Source organism: Rattus norvegicus, chromosome 8 (assembly GCF_021556685.1).
Source record: "Rattus norvegicus strain SHRSP/BbbUtx chromosome 8, alternate assembly SHRSP_T2T, whole genome shotgun sequence".
NCBI lineage: Eukaryota > Metazoa > Chordata > Mammalia > Rodentia > Muridae > Rattus > Rattus norvegicus.
Window position 1 is genome coordinate 28,415,856 of NC_141541.1, and position 15,070 is coordinate 28,430,925.

General features: G+C 41.1%; 1 long non-coding RNA gene across 2 annotated transcripts; it reads left to right on the forward strand.

Annotated features, from left to right (window-relative positions):
- Positions 1-2,122: 2,122 nt before the first annotated feature.
- LOC102556684 (uncharacterized) lies at positions 2,123-14,828 on the forward strand. 2 transcript variants are annotated; one of them, XR_015627079.1, is made up of 3 exons: positions 2,123-2,727; positions 11,967-13,008; positions 14,657-14,828. It is a non-coding gene; the product is annotated as an uncharacterized LOC102556684 (long non-coding RNA). The 2 variants fall into 2 exon arrangements; XR_015627080.1 differs by lacking the exon at positions 2,123-2,727 and adding an exon at positions 9,911-10,166.
- Positions 14,829-15,070: the final 242 nt, after the last annotated feature.

Here is a 15,070-nt window from a genome sequence, read left to right on the forward strand (position 1 = left end):
AATGTGAGAAGCTCCCTAATCCAACTTCAGAAGGAGAGGCCTTGGGGGAGTTGTAAGTTGGAGGAACCAGATGTGAAGGCTCTTAATTTTTTTTCAAGAAACTTTCTTATTTTTGTTCCCAACAGGACACAGCTAGCTGCTGGGACACAAAACTTGAAGAGCAGCATCCCAGATCCAAGTGTGTGATTCAAGAAAACAATCCTAGGGTATGGGGGGTGGTTGGGTCTTATCAAATATGTCTCCCTATGAGCATATCTTCAGGAAAGGAGAGTGAGGGTACACCCGGCCTTAAATTTATGCCTAGAGAAATCATGGCTGTAAAGCTAAGGGAACCAAAAAATTGTGATATTGCCTATGGTTCTTTGAGACAGAAACTTTAATATGGCTCAGTGAGGATGCCCTATGTGGGCTTTAGATGGTTCTTAGTGCAGAAACTCCTAGGAGTCCTAAGCATCCAAAATGACCCCACACACATATGAAAGCTGGCATTATCTGTCAGCCAGGAAATCGTATTCCACATCTATGCTTAGCTTTTCTGTTTCCTTACTCTCTTACACATATCCCCGTCTCCAACACAAGAACCGAGCCCGAGAGCCTTGGCCTTTGGTGCCTCGTCCTGCCTATAGAGGAGTTGAAATAAATACCTTAAGCATCCTTCCTATTTGACATGAACCTGGACTTAGGTGGATTATTATTTTTTCTTCAACCTTATCTCTCTTATTACTTGAGCAAAGACAAATTGTTCTAGGACTCTGAAACCCAGAATATGGACAGATAATAAAACATCACAGACTTTCAAGTCTCAAGTCACTTTCAACTCATGCTCACTTCCGACTATGGGGCCTGAGAGCTGCTTTTGAATTTATTGGAGCTACACTTTCTCCATCACAGAACGTTTAGGTACAAGTGACAACTCATGCTACTGAGGATGTGGAGCAACAGGAATCATGGCTGGTCGGAGTGCAAACTTGTATAGCCCCTTTGGAAGTCAATATGGTGGTTTCTCAGAAAAATTGAAAATTGACCTACCTCAAAACTCAGCTATACTACTCCTGGGCATAGTCCCAAAAGATTTTCTATTCTATCAGAAAGACACTTTTACCTTCATAAGAGCCAGAACAACCTAAATACCTCTCAAACAAGGAATGGATAAAGAAAATGTGGTATATTTACAGAGTGGAATATTGTTCAGCTGTTAACAATGACAAAGTGAAATTTTCAGGCAAATAGAAGGAACTAGAAAAAAAATCTGAGGTAACCCAGACCCAGAAAGACAAACATGGAATATTTGAATAAATGAATATTACCTATAAAGTAAAAGAGAACCATAGTATAGTCCACAGACTCAGAGGGGCCAAGTAACAAGAAGGACTTAAGGGGACACCAAGGATCTCCCTGGGAAGGGGAAATAGAGTAGATTTCACAGGTAGACTGGGAGCACATGAGGCTGGGGAGCAGGACTAATTAAGTTGAGGAGAGGATGGAGGGAATAGTGGGAGAAATGCCTGGAATTGGGGAACTTGGGGGTTGAGGTAGAAACCTGGTTGCAATGGAAACCCCATGGAATCTATAAGAGTAACTATAGGAAATATTCCTAGTGATGAATGACTGGGAGACTGCAACCATTTTCTGCAACCATGTTCTGCAACCATTCAAGGCCTCAAGTGGAGGGACTGGGACACCAACTGAACCACCAAACTTTCAACCTCCAGTTTGTCCTGCCTTCAAAGTCTGATGGAACTAGAGCATAGCCAAATCATCATCCAAGAGATCAGAGAGATTTCATGTAGCAACTGATGGGAGCAGATGCAGAGCCTCAGAGCCAAACATTAGTCAGAGCTCAGGCAGGAGGAGAAAGGATCAGATGAACCACCAGAAACCAGAAGGGACATAACATGGGAACGTGGCCCACAGGATCATGGACACTTGAGAGATGGAGGAACCTGTAGGGGTCTGACCTAGGTCCTCTACATATGTTATGTAGTACTTTGGTGTTCTTGTGGAATCCTAACAGTGGGAGAGGAGGGGGTTGTTCCTGACACTTTTGCCTATTTGTAGGTTACCTTGTCCAGCATTATTGTAGCTTGCTATGCCATATTTGGTTGATGTCCTTGGGAGGCCTGCTCTTTTCTGAGGGGAGTGGGGAGAGGCTGAGAGAGGGAAGGGAAGAGAAACTATGAGAGAATAATAGAAGCAAAAATTTCTGGTTTCTTTGGAGATTCGATTGTCTCGTGTGATGTTTTTCTGGAAACTCTTATAAGAGGATGTTTTTATTAAAGCAGACATGTGGGAGGTGTTTTGCTGAGAACAGACACGTAATGTTTTTCTGAAAGCTGCCTGGAAAAGGGGTACTCGATGTTTTGGTAGAGCAGACACTAGAGAGAACACATGATGTTTGAAAGAGGTGCAAATACAACCCAGTAGTCAGTGGGCGATGCTGGGTGGCACTGCTTTGCCTTACCTTCTTCACTGGTCATTGTTTGTTGTGACTTCATAGAAAGAAACACATCAAAGAACTTCCGGTGGTATTCCAGCAGCTTCTTGGCCAGTTCTGATGACTCAGGCTGATTGGCAGAGCCTTGCGGTTTCTTCTGAATCATACTGTTGTTTCTGATTCGAGAATGGGATGTGAGTGGACCAAGCTACCACTGCTGACTCATGTGAGCTGAGCTGCTGATATCCTGACAATGCAGACTGGATTCATCCCGAAGAACTATTTCTAATCAGGTCTATTTCCTCCTTTACCCTGTAATGCTTTCCTTTCCATTACCTGGTGGGTGTGGTCTATAAGGGAGGTTAAAGCATTTAAGTACACTTATTAAAATAGGCTTTGAAAAATATAAGCCTACAAAGAATAAGAAGAACAAAAAGTGAAAAAGAAATAACTGTTAATAATAATCATTATATTTCTATGTATGCATTTATCTATTAAAATAAAATAAGTTGCATGGTAAAGAGGAGTTTACATGTAGTTAGGTGTGGTGATTCATGTCTGTAATTTCAGCACTTGAGAGGCTGAGGCAGAATGATTGCCATGAGTAGAGTGAGTATAGAGTGAGTTTCAAGATTCTCTGTGCTACAAGTGTAGACTTAATATTTTAAAAGGCTAAAAAAAAATCCAGCCAAATGATTGTTATGAGAATTGAATTAACCTCAGTAAAATGTGTGGTATAGAAATAAAGAATTCAGGACATAAAAGGAACCCCATGACAAGGGTCTCTTTTTTATCCTTGCTGAAAGGCTCCATTCTTCTGAGACTTTATTGCACTTCCCCCCGTGACTGAACAGTTCACATAATCCCAGCACAGCAAGTTTCTGACAACGTGGCTTGATGTGTAATATTCTTTAAATTTTGTTCTTGGGGAGAGAGTGTATTAGTGTAAGGGCATAAGGTATAAATACCAAAGATCGGACATCACTTCTAAACTCACCATGGTAACAGGAACTCAGGACCTCTGACTCCTTATTGCATGAAGAAATACAAGGATGCAACTTCAGATGTTTCATTTCCAGTAAGACTCTAAGAGGGATTTCACTTCTTTCACATTCATTAGAAGAGAAAGGCAGGCTACCATGACCATCTCGGCTTCCATCTATGCTGTGCAGAATACAAATGAAAACCACACTCACCTGTGGAATTAATGAAAGCTGAAGACTACACTTTGGAAATAAAAATCAAAGCTTCATTCACTCATTTTACCAACAGTTTCTCAACTTTTACACCCACTAACCCAAAGGCCTCTTAAATTCTCACATTTTAGATACCTGAAACAGAAAATGAGCATGATGTCTTCCTTCAGGAATCTCTATCTGACATCTGTATAGCAAAATCATAATCTATATACATCTATATAATGGAGGATTTATATGTGCAGCTCCAGGGCAGACTTATGTGGCTCTTGGTAACTCTGTGAAGTATACATTTTCTGGAGCATGACACTTGGAGACACAGCTTTCTCACTGAGACAGCTTGCCTACCAGTGTGTGTTTCCTTCTTTCACTGGAGCACCACAAACTCTGATCGTTAATTTAAAGTGAGAACAGCATGAGACTCGCCCATGTTCCAGAACCACTTGTTAAACACTACGCTTTATAAGCCCATGACACAGCGAACCAACTTCCAGAGCTTTCACGTTTATCATCACCCCTTACAGTGTTGCCTCGTGTGGTAGACAGCAGCAAGTGAGATCATATACAGATCTGAGAAGTGACTCAAACAAGAGAATTTATGATCTTGGGAAGTCTAGAATAGAGGTAACCATTATATCCTCAACCCTGTGCCCTAGTTTAGAGGTAAAGTAGACCTCATGACTCTGTCGATGCCAAGATCCTCAGATGCCAAACCAGTTCATACAAATTGACGTAGCGTCTTAGTTGATAGACTGTTAGTTCACCCCATCAACGGGAAACCCACAAATACAGAAAGCCAGCTACATAAGCTTTGCTAATTATTAAAGGCAATGTTTCTTTATATTTTGTTTTTATGTTTAAGTTAAAATTTAATAGATTTGGATCATTTTCTCTTCCATCTCCTTCCAGATTCTCCCTACCTTTTACCTACCCGCCTGTAAAGTTTTTCTCACCTTCAAAAAAAGAAATGACAGAAAACAAAGAAACAAAAGCCAATAAAACAAACAAAAAATGTTCAATGAAACAAGGATCAGATTTTCTGGGCAGAAGTAGGGATGGAAAGATTGTAAAAGCCAGAGGTGATGGAAGACTCCAAGGGAACTGTCTTCCAGACACAACAGAACGCATGAGCTTATGACCTCTCAGGGACCGTGGCAGCATGCCCAACGCCTGTGCAGGTTCAAGCCAGAAGAGGTACTAGCCTATAAGGGGAAAGTGGACATAGGATCCTGCCTTTACCAAGAAGCTACCTGCAACTGATATCTGCTGGCAAAAGCGAACAAGTGAACAAACAAATAACTTCTCTCCAGTGAAGTCTCATTTGTATATCAATCACAGTCCAGGACAGGCATCATACCCAGGAGTAACAAAATAAAATCTATTTGTGTGTGTGTGTGTGTGTGTGTGTGTGTGTGTTTTGTTCCTAAATATTTTAAATAATCATTAGATTACTCATCATAAATACTCAGTAAAATACAAATCTATACAAGCAGTCGCTTAATTATTTAGATAGTAATGAAAAAAACCATATTTAATACAATTCTATTATTTCTTATCCACTATTAGTTGGCACCACTGATTCAGAATTCGCAAATATGGAGAACCAGCTGATTTAGATTCGCTAATTATCAAATAAATTTTAACTAAAATGACTACATCTTGGTTATTACCTTCAGAAGTTTATTCTGTAACAGCAGTGTGGTAAAAACTGTTATTTTTGATGTAGGTGTAATTTCAAACAAGTGCTGTGGAAAGAGAATCATGTTTCACATCGTAACACAAAAAGGATGTATAACTTTATAGCAGTTCTGCTTCTTCAAACAAAGAAAAACAAACAAAAAATTTAAAGAAAGAATTGGAGCCATGTCCAGCAATCTTGTGGCTAGAGATTTTGGAAATTATCTTCGACAATAAAATGTAGAGAATGGCTGTAATATGAAATTGTTTTAGTAAAGTAAGGGATATCCATTCAATAGAATGTGCATAACAAAATAACTTTTAGAATATATGAGAAGAAAACCTAACTTTTGCAGGAACAGTCATGTAAAGACAAAGCGCTAAGGTCATTTGATGAAAGTAAGCAGGCGCTCACTCATATAATTACAAGTATAAGTACATGTGTATATCACGTATATGTATAGTTTTATTATATTTGTTGTTTGATAATTTAATGCATGTATCTATTTAATTCTGTTTACTCTAACTCACATCCTGTTTTATTCCCCTCCTCCTGCTGTGATCCCACCTCCTCCCTTCAGGTACTTTTTTTGGTTTTGGTTTTATGAGTCCTTGATTCATTTTGGCAAGATTTGGCCCTGATTTTGGCAAGAACTAGCTTCATGTCCACAAATTTGGAACTCTCAAGAAATTTGTGTGTGAGATCACAGATTTGGAACTATTAAGAACTGTGTGTGTAATCACAAATTTGGAACTGTAAAGAACTGTGTGACCACAGATTTGGAACTATCTGTTGGAGCCTGGTAGGCTGACTGTAGGCACAACTAAAGGGAATGACTATCCCTCTCTCTAAAATCTATCACTTGCTAATAATACAGCAGGGAGAATTGGGACTCTAAGAGCCCCTCTCCCATCCATGATTCACTGTTGACAGGCTCAGTCTTGGGCAGGCGTAATGCAAGCAACCTCAATTGTTTTGAGATTATGTCTTTAATGGTCAAGTCATGTGCTAAACATAACATTTCACATTGCTTCACATTTCTGCTCTTGTGTTCTTTTCATAATATATCTGGATTCTCAAAAGGGAATGTATAAATGCCCTATTTAGGCTTAAGCACTTAACTGTCATTTCTTCTACACATGTTGAAGAGCCCTGACTTTCTGTATGAACCAAAGTTCATTGGAAAATGAAGCTTCTTTGATTAAGGCAGAGAAAAAAGTTTGTCTATAGATATAAACATAAATATTTAGATTGCAATTTGTGGCAATGTCAATTTATCTAAACAACAGTAGTTGGGTTACACATAGGCTTTATAACTTCTGGGATGGTTTGTATATACTTGAACCAGGGAATGACACTATTAGGAGGTGTGGCCTTGTTGGAGTAGGTGTGTCACTGTGGGCATGGGCTTAAGACCTTCACCCTAGCTGCCTGGAACTCAGTCTTCCACTAATATCCTTTATTCAGATAAAGGTGTAGAACTCTCAACTCCTCTTGCACCATGTCTGTCTGAATGCTACCATGTTCCTGCCTTGATGACAATGGTCTGAACCTTTGAAATTGTAAGGAAGCCCTAATTGAATGTTGTCCTTGATAAGAGTTGCCTTGGTCCTGGTGTCTGCTCACAGCAGTAAAAGCCTAACTAAGACAGAAGTTGGTACCAGGGATTGGGTATTGCTGTGATAGGCCTGATCATGCTTTTGTTTCAAAGAATGTCGATTTTGGGACTTTGGATTTGGAAAGTGGTAGAACGCTTTATGTGGAGCTTCATGGGACATCCTGGTAGGAATGTGGAGGGCTTTGTTGCTGAGAGTGCTCTGATTTGTGCAGACCTGGCCCAAGAGGTTTCAGAGGAGAATAATTTCAGTATGTGGCATAGAGACTGTTTTGTGGTATTTTGATTAAAAAAAAAATGTGGCTCCTTTTTGCCCTTGTCTGAAGAGTTTACCTGAGGCTAAGGTGAAGAGATTTATGTTAATTGCATTGACAAAGGAAGTCTCAAAAGAACCCAGCAGAGACTTTGTTCTCTGTTGAAGTCTCATGAAGAGAATTTTCAACAAGCATAGCAAGCTTAGAAAGGAAAAATATAAAATATGTGGTTCCAGTATTAAATGGGCACCAGGAAGTGAAATGGATCGTAATCCTGTGTTCTATGAGATAAGAGATTAAGGGAGTGAGATTTTGGGGCAAGGTTCTACCAAGCTAAGTTTAGGTGTAGGCATGGTGGTACACACCTTTAATCCCAGGAGACAGGCATGCAGATCGCCGAGTTCAAGGTCAGTTTACAGAGCAAGATCCAGGAAAGCCAAGCTTAGGCCTTGAAGGAATTGGAAAACAGAAAACTAATGATGATGTAATAGAATAAGGGGCTATGGTTTCAGCTTCTGCAAGCAGCAGAATTTGTCACCTTTTACCATGTGGCCCTGGTCTTTGAGTGAAAACAGAACATAATACTGAGACAATTGATGCTGGTTACCTGGAGCTAAGAAATTAGTGGTGATTAAGAAGAGACCAGCATCACTGAGGTGAAACCTTCTGGGAAGTTTTTTTCTGAGATCACAAAGATGCTGTACTCCAGAGAAAGCTAAGGTTGTACCTCATGCTGCAGCTGTACTTCGTAATGTATAAGAGTCACCCAGGTGGTCCTGGCTTTGAAGGCATGAAGGGGTCATGAAAGGTAGCTCAGGCACGGTACAGTGAGAAACCAAGTAAGGCCATTGGTGAAGGTGCAGGCTCAGTTGTAGTTGACTGCCCAGGACTGAAGAGGTCATGCAAAGGCTTTGAGGCTTGGCACCATGAAGAGAGCCCAAAGGAGGCTATTGGTGAAGCCTAGTTGCAGTGGAAGACCCCAGTGTATTGGAGATGTCAGTTCTATGGGATGACAACTAGAACAACAGTGGTAGTGGAGTGGCTCAACCTGAGCTTAGAGTGCTACAGAGGGCAGAGCTGGAGAAGTGACGCCAGCCCTTGAGAGGAGCCCAAAAGATGATGTGTGGATCCCAGACATTGAAATAAGAAACTGTAATATTGAAGTTGCCTAGGATAGCCCAAAATATATGAGATACCAGAGCTGAGGGCTATCTGTTGAGGAAAGCTGCTAATAGGGAGAAAGAACTTTGTTGCATGCAAGAAAGATGAAATAAGAGTTGGAGATCTCTTTGACGTCAGACGCAGATTTTGGAATTTATGCAGCTGGTTTCTTGTCTTGCTTTGAGGATTATAGCTAAGTAATTGTTTGAATCTCATAAAAGACCTTGAACTCTGGACTTTTAATATTGTTGAGACTGTTATAGACCAAGGGGACTTTGGAAGTTGGACTAAATGTATTTTTATTATGCTATGGGTAAATATGGCCCCCACAGACTAATGTGTTTGAACAAGCCTATGGGGGCCAGGGAGCAGAATGTGATGGTTTCATATGCTTGGGCTGGGGAGGGAATGGCACTATTAGGAAGTGTGTCCCTGTTGGAGTAAGTGTGTCATTGTGGGCATGGGCTTAAAACCCTCATCCTAGTTGCCTGGAAATCAGTATTCTGCTATCAGCCTTCAGAAAAATATGGAATACTCATAGTTCTGCCTGCACCATGCCAGCCTGAAACCTGCCATGTTCCTGCCTTGATGACAATGGACTGAAACTCTGAAACCCTAAGGCCCCAATTCTATGTCCCTTATAAGACTTGGCTTTGTCATGGTGTCTGTTCACAGCAGTATAACCCTAACTAAGACAACCTCCTTAGCCATTTGTTTTTAGTGAGACATACATTCTCTTTTATGGAGAAGGCCTCAAATTGAATTTGATATAAATTAGTTACTCCCATAATATTCACATCAGTGGGAACATTATGTCAAGAAAGACAGTATTGTATTTCATAGGATTCACATATTGGTAAGACCATCAATGCCTTATTTTTCCCAAGCAGGCTACAACCTATGCCTTAGTTAACTGTTCTACTGCTGCGAAGAGGTGCCATCACCAAGGAAACTCTTCTTTTAAAAGGAAGCATTTAATTGGAGGCTTGCTTATAGTTCCAGAGGGTTAGTCCATTATTAATATGGTGTGAACCAGACAAGCTTTCTCCTAGAGTAGAATCTGAGAGCTTTACATTGTGTTTCACAGGAAGCAGGCAAAGAGAGGGAGAGAGAGAGAGAGAGAGAGAGAGAGAGAGAGAGAGAGAGAGAGAGAGAGAGAGAGATGGGAGGGGGGCTGGGCATGGCTTTTTTAAATTTTCATTTTTTAAAACATAGTACCATCAAGTTTTTCACATATATGTTATGAGTTTAATCTGGAAGTTCCCCCATAATCCCATATTTAGTATGTTTGTTTTCTTAGACTGTAGAATGTTTTTGAAGGTATCTAAGAATTTGGGAGGCAGGGTTTTGATGATGGATGTTTGTTACTGGGACAAAGACTTTGTAGGTTATACTTTGACTTTATTCAATCTCTGTTTTCTGGTTCCTTTGGTGTGACATGTAAACAAGAATCTACCTCATACCCCCAGTAAAATGGGTGGAACAATTGTACCATCTTCCCTGTGATAGACTGAAATTGCTCTGAACACATGAACTAACATAAATTTCTCTCTTTTAAATTGTTTTGGGTAGTTGTTTTGCCACAGTGACACAGAAAGCAACTAATTTGATGCAGAATTATTATGCATGTGTGCATGCAACACCAGCATGTGACTCCACTGTGGCCAAGCTGGTCTGCTGTTTCTACTCTGTTTCGCTCCACTTACTTCTCTGCCAAATATAAACTATGACCTACTTAAGAGATCTTGTCATTGCCTTGCTGAAGACCTCTAGTGGCTTTCTTTCTTTTTGGAATGATGCTAAATTCTTTATCAGAATCTGCAAGGAGGTGGGTATGACTCTGTTTTATCTTGTCTCTAACTCACTGATATTATTTCTACATAAACATTGAATAACACTCTGCAAAATGACTCTTGTAAGAAGCAATGTTTCAAGCTGTAGGGAAAGCAATGTGCAGGTGGATTGCCGGAGATGGGGCAAGGATACTGGCAGCTTGATGTCAGTTCACAGACCTCTACTCTGTCTCCAAGGAGACAGAAATGACCCGACTGTGGGTAGATGTAAGGATGAGGGTGAAGAAATAACAAGAGAGGTCAAAAAACCTGACCATGATTTGTTACTTTGGAGGAGAAGGGATCTCTGAGAATTGCTAAATTCAAATTTTAAAGGTTCTGTAGATCTACTTGGAAAATGCAGCTAAAGCAATCTTAGTGTATGATCTTTACGCTATAGGTAAACTCTTATTTAACTCTTCATTCTTGATTTACAAGACCAAAGTAATTTTTATACTATCGGGACATTAATTTCATTTCAGTATTTTGTCTTCAACAGTGTTATTTCCATTTCTGTATTTTTCTTGATACCACTGTCCTAAGTGTTAAAAAAGAAAGATGTATCCCTTTGGTTTTGTCTCCAGTGCTCTGTTTATTCTAAAATTGGGCCTCCTCTGACAAGACTATATCACTTAATACTAGAAAATTAATGAAAACTGAGAACAGAGTTTATAACTTTTTAGTTCTCTTTCCTACTGAAAATTGTGTTTATTTTATGATCATAGTTGACATAGAAATCAAAAAATTTACAGTTTTCTCTAACCTTACACATGAAAGACAAATATATAAGAACCTATTTAAAACTGTTTGCAAGCATGGCAGAGTATCATCAATAGTGTCAGGGGTTGGGTATCTTCCAAGGATGGGTGTCAAGTAGGGTCAGACATTGGTTGGCTGGTCCCTCAGTTTCTGCTCTATCTTTATCCTATGTGCAAAAATGATATGATATATACTATTTGCATGTATATAATATATACTATATTATAAATAGTCTACACACACACACACACACACACACACACACACAGAGAGAGAGAGAGAGAGAGAGAGAGAGAGAGAGAGAGAGAGAGAGAGAGAGAGAGAGTTGATTGTATGAACATAAATGGTCTATTTACTAGGATACAGCGGTCTTCATAGAAAATCCAGCAAGTTCATATGGTTCTAGGTCACAAAGTTGACTTTCCAACCTCTGTCCAACTGTCTTTCATTTTCCCAGAACGGCCATTTCCTGACCTTCAGTTACATAGAATGGAACATCTAAAGGACAAAAGCCCAGCCTTCTCATCTCCATTTGGATGAGATAAAATCAGTTCTTGATCCTGGAAAATGGATTTGCACTTTTCACCTCTGACATTCTTGACTTATCTCCTGGCTGGGCTGCCTTCCCATCCACTTCTCAGTGATAGTAATTTCGCATCCATTCCGAAGGATACTTTCAAAGCCCATTTCAAGGGATACTTTCACGTGATTGCCTTTGCTGATCTGAATTCTATACTCTTTTGGCATCTTTTACAAAACTTAATCTTCTGGATGCCAGTGGATTCACAGCTTATTTTAGCTTATTTTGTGCAACTGAGGTGGGGCCTCCTCAAATTCCCCTATATAGCTGATATGATTTGAATATGAAATGGCCCTCATCCCTCATGTTTCGAACCCTTGATGACCAGCTTCTGGGTCTACTTTGGAGCTTGGGAAACCTGTAGGAGGTGGAGACTTATTGGAGGAAGTATGTCACTGAGTATGGGCTTTGAGGTTTTAGAGCTTGACCTCACTTCCTGTTCTTTTTCTGCTTTCAGACCTGGTGCAGAGTGATGCAGTCAACTGGCTTCATTCTTCTGCCACTGTGCTTTTCCCATCATGATGGACTGTGTCTCCTGGAAGTCTAAGCCAACATAAGCCCTTTCCTCTTTAAGTTGCTTTTGTCAGGGATTTTTATTGCAGGAACAGGAAATGAAACTCAAGCATTGCATTGTCCCTGGATGAAAAGCACAAGTTTCACTAAGGAGGAGGGCAGAGACGACTGGTGTCCTAGCTGTCCACCAAACAGTGACTGCAGAGAACACATATGATCTCTGTTTTTGTACTGGAAGATCAAACAAAAAGAATGCAGCAGAGAAGCTCCTGCCCGGAATGCAAAGAAAGCATTTGCTGTCTTCTTACCCTCTGAAGAACTGGTACAGGGAAAGATCTGCCATCAGCCCTGGAGTTTACTTCTTTCTGTCATTACAAATTACATAGCGAGTCATCAACCATATATTAAGCATGAGGTAACTAGGCTCAGAAAGGATAAGACATTGGCTCTGTTCCTTGGCTTAAAAGCATCAAGTCGGGTTGTGCACTCAACTTCATGAATCCATAAACACATGGTATAACCATCTTTCCACAAGCAACAGTCATGGCTGAGGTCTGGTCATCCTCTCTAGCTGCAGAAGGGGGATGGGTAATGGAGCTCAACGGAGCAGCAGAGGGCGCGTGGTGACTTGTTTCTTCAACAGGAAGCAGAACTCTGAGAAGACAGAGAAATTAAAGCGTCCCCCGCACAGAGCAGAAGGCAGTGCATGCCTGAGCCAGGAGCCACCTCTAGTCAGAGATAAGTCAGAGAACGGACCACAGTCACGGAGATGTTTCTGGGGAGAAAAGACATGGCAGAAGTTGTTGCTTAGGGCACAGGATGCCATCCACACCTAAGGAGCTCCTACTGGCTGCACTGATGTGGGATTGTGTCCTAGTGATTCTGACTTCAGCCTCCTATTTCAGCTTCATGAGCAGTGAAGGAGGAATGGCAAAGGCAAACAAATGCCCAGGATTTCACAGTTGGTATCTTTCCGGGGGTTTTTGGTTAGTTTTTTTGTTTGTTTGTTTTGTGCTTTGTGATCGTTCTGAAAACTGATGGGGACTTTCTTTCTTTCTTTACATCTCCAAATCCCATGGCTGTCTGATAATGGAGAGGAGGGGATGGCTGCTGGGCAGACTCCTGAGATGCTTTCTCTTTTAGTTCACAGTCAGCAACCTCTGATTTCACCTTCACTCTCTTTCTCCATTAGGCAACAGCCTTCTATGGTTACAATGTCATTTTGGCAGGGGCTGGGAGGATAGAGAAACAACACTGCCTTGTTTCAAAGGCAGTCTCATGGGTGAAAAAAGCCCTGCTAGCATGTAGCCTGCCTCTGCTTTTGCTTCTCTTGGGCTCCTGCGTGTTTCTGCAACACATGCAATTTACTACAAGCTAGAATAGATCGAAGCCCCACAGAAAATAAATCACTGTTACTCGCAGAGAACTCTTAGTGTTTAATTAACCCCTGGACCTCAAACAGCTCTCTGTAAACTCTCTCTTGCTGAACAGCAGAATCTATATGGCAGTCCTTTGTTCTGGGATGTGAGTTCCTTTGGTCAAAAAAGACAAACTCCTTACCTATTCTCAACAGCGACTAAAAAACTAGTCTCCAGATGGTTTAAAGATAAAAATAAGGCAAGTTGTTTCTGTCCGCTGTTAAGATCAAAACCTGATCCAGAGAGAGTGCGTAGCCCTTGTCTCCTAATGATCCTCAGTCTATTATCCGGACTCTCCTCAGGCTACTGTGGTTAGGATGGGAAGGAAACTCTGCTAGGTCAGATATTCTCTGCACCTCAGGGGCTCTCTCTGGTTAGTGAATTATTTAGTCTCCTTTAGAATTTTTAGGCATCCATCTCTTCAGAAACACAGCATCCTCTGGTGACAGCTTTGAATCTTCAGTCACTTCAGAGAGTACCCTCTGAGGAACCAGAGTCTAAGGCTGCAGGTCTATGACAGAAGGGAAATCTCTTTTGTGAACACTTCAACTCCAGGAGTAGATTCCAAAGACTCTTTCTTCTAAAAGTGAATCCTGGACAGATCCATAGGGGAAGGGAGAATTTAGAGGCCCTAAACCAGCCATCATTCACCTTTTATGAGTCAGAGACTCTTTAAAAAGCTCCCCAGATCTGTGAATCCTCTGTCTAGACAGAGGAATGCCCCAGTGACCCCTTTTTGATTATTCTTACAGCACCGTTGAAGCACAGGCTCATAATATTTGGTTCAATTATTGGTCAAAATGAGGCCACCTATCATGGCTTTAGTGAAGGCACAGTGAGGAAGGAAGGTTTAAAAAATGGCTTTAGCATCCAAAAGTGAGGTACACAGAGCATGTGGAGAAGGGACACACTCTCCAAGGCCATCCCTGATTTCTGCTCTTAGAACTAGGCTGACACCACCCCTTATCTCCTGGGAACATGGACCCTGGCTACATCTTGCTCTGCTTTCTCTTATGGTCCTGGTGGAGGGCTCAGAACCTCTTCAGAAACCAAGCCTTTGTGCCCTTTTCTATGGACAAATTCCTGCCACACACGGTTTCTAGGCTAGTGTCATTGTGTTTTATGGCCTTTTGGAGTTCTGGACTCCTCTCTCCAAGATGTGAAAGGACTTTGAATTATTTTTCTCACAACTCATGTCTACCATTCTTGATCCTAGACAGTCTGCTCAGCTGAATCCAGGAGACGAAGGAGCATCAAGTATGGCCAGTTTCCTGTCCAGGGCCTCTGGAGATTCTGAAGCCTGGACTTCCTGATAAAATGCACTGCATTTCAATGCCTTTGTGCCTTCTCCACTTTCCTCATAAACATTATTTTGTCATATTCTGTCAGCTGTGAGTCCATGTTCTTGTCTTCAAGAAGTTTTTGGTCCAATGGTGCAGGGAGAAATAGACTGTGACACGCACTTCCACACCGAGTTAAACAGTTCAAAGCAAGGGAAAACAGTTCAAAGCACTATGTCTCTGACAGACAACGCTGGCTTGGAGAAAGAGCCCTCTGGCAACCCTAATGTAGGATGATGCTCATCACAGAGGAAGCCTCTTAGCATTTTTTTATAGACCATGTAGAATTT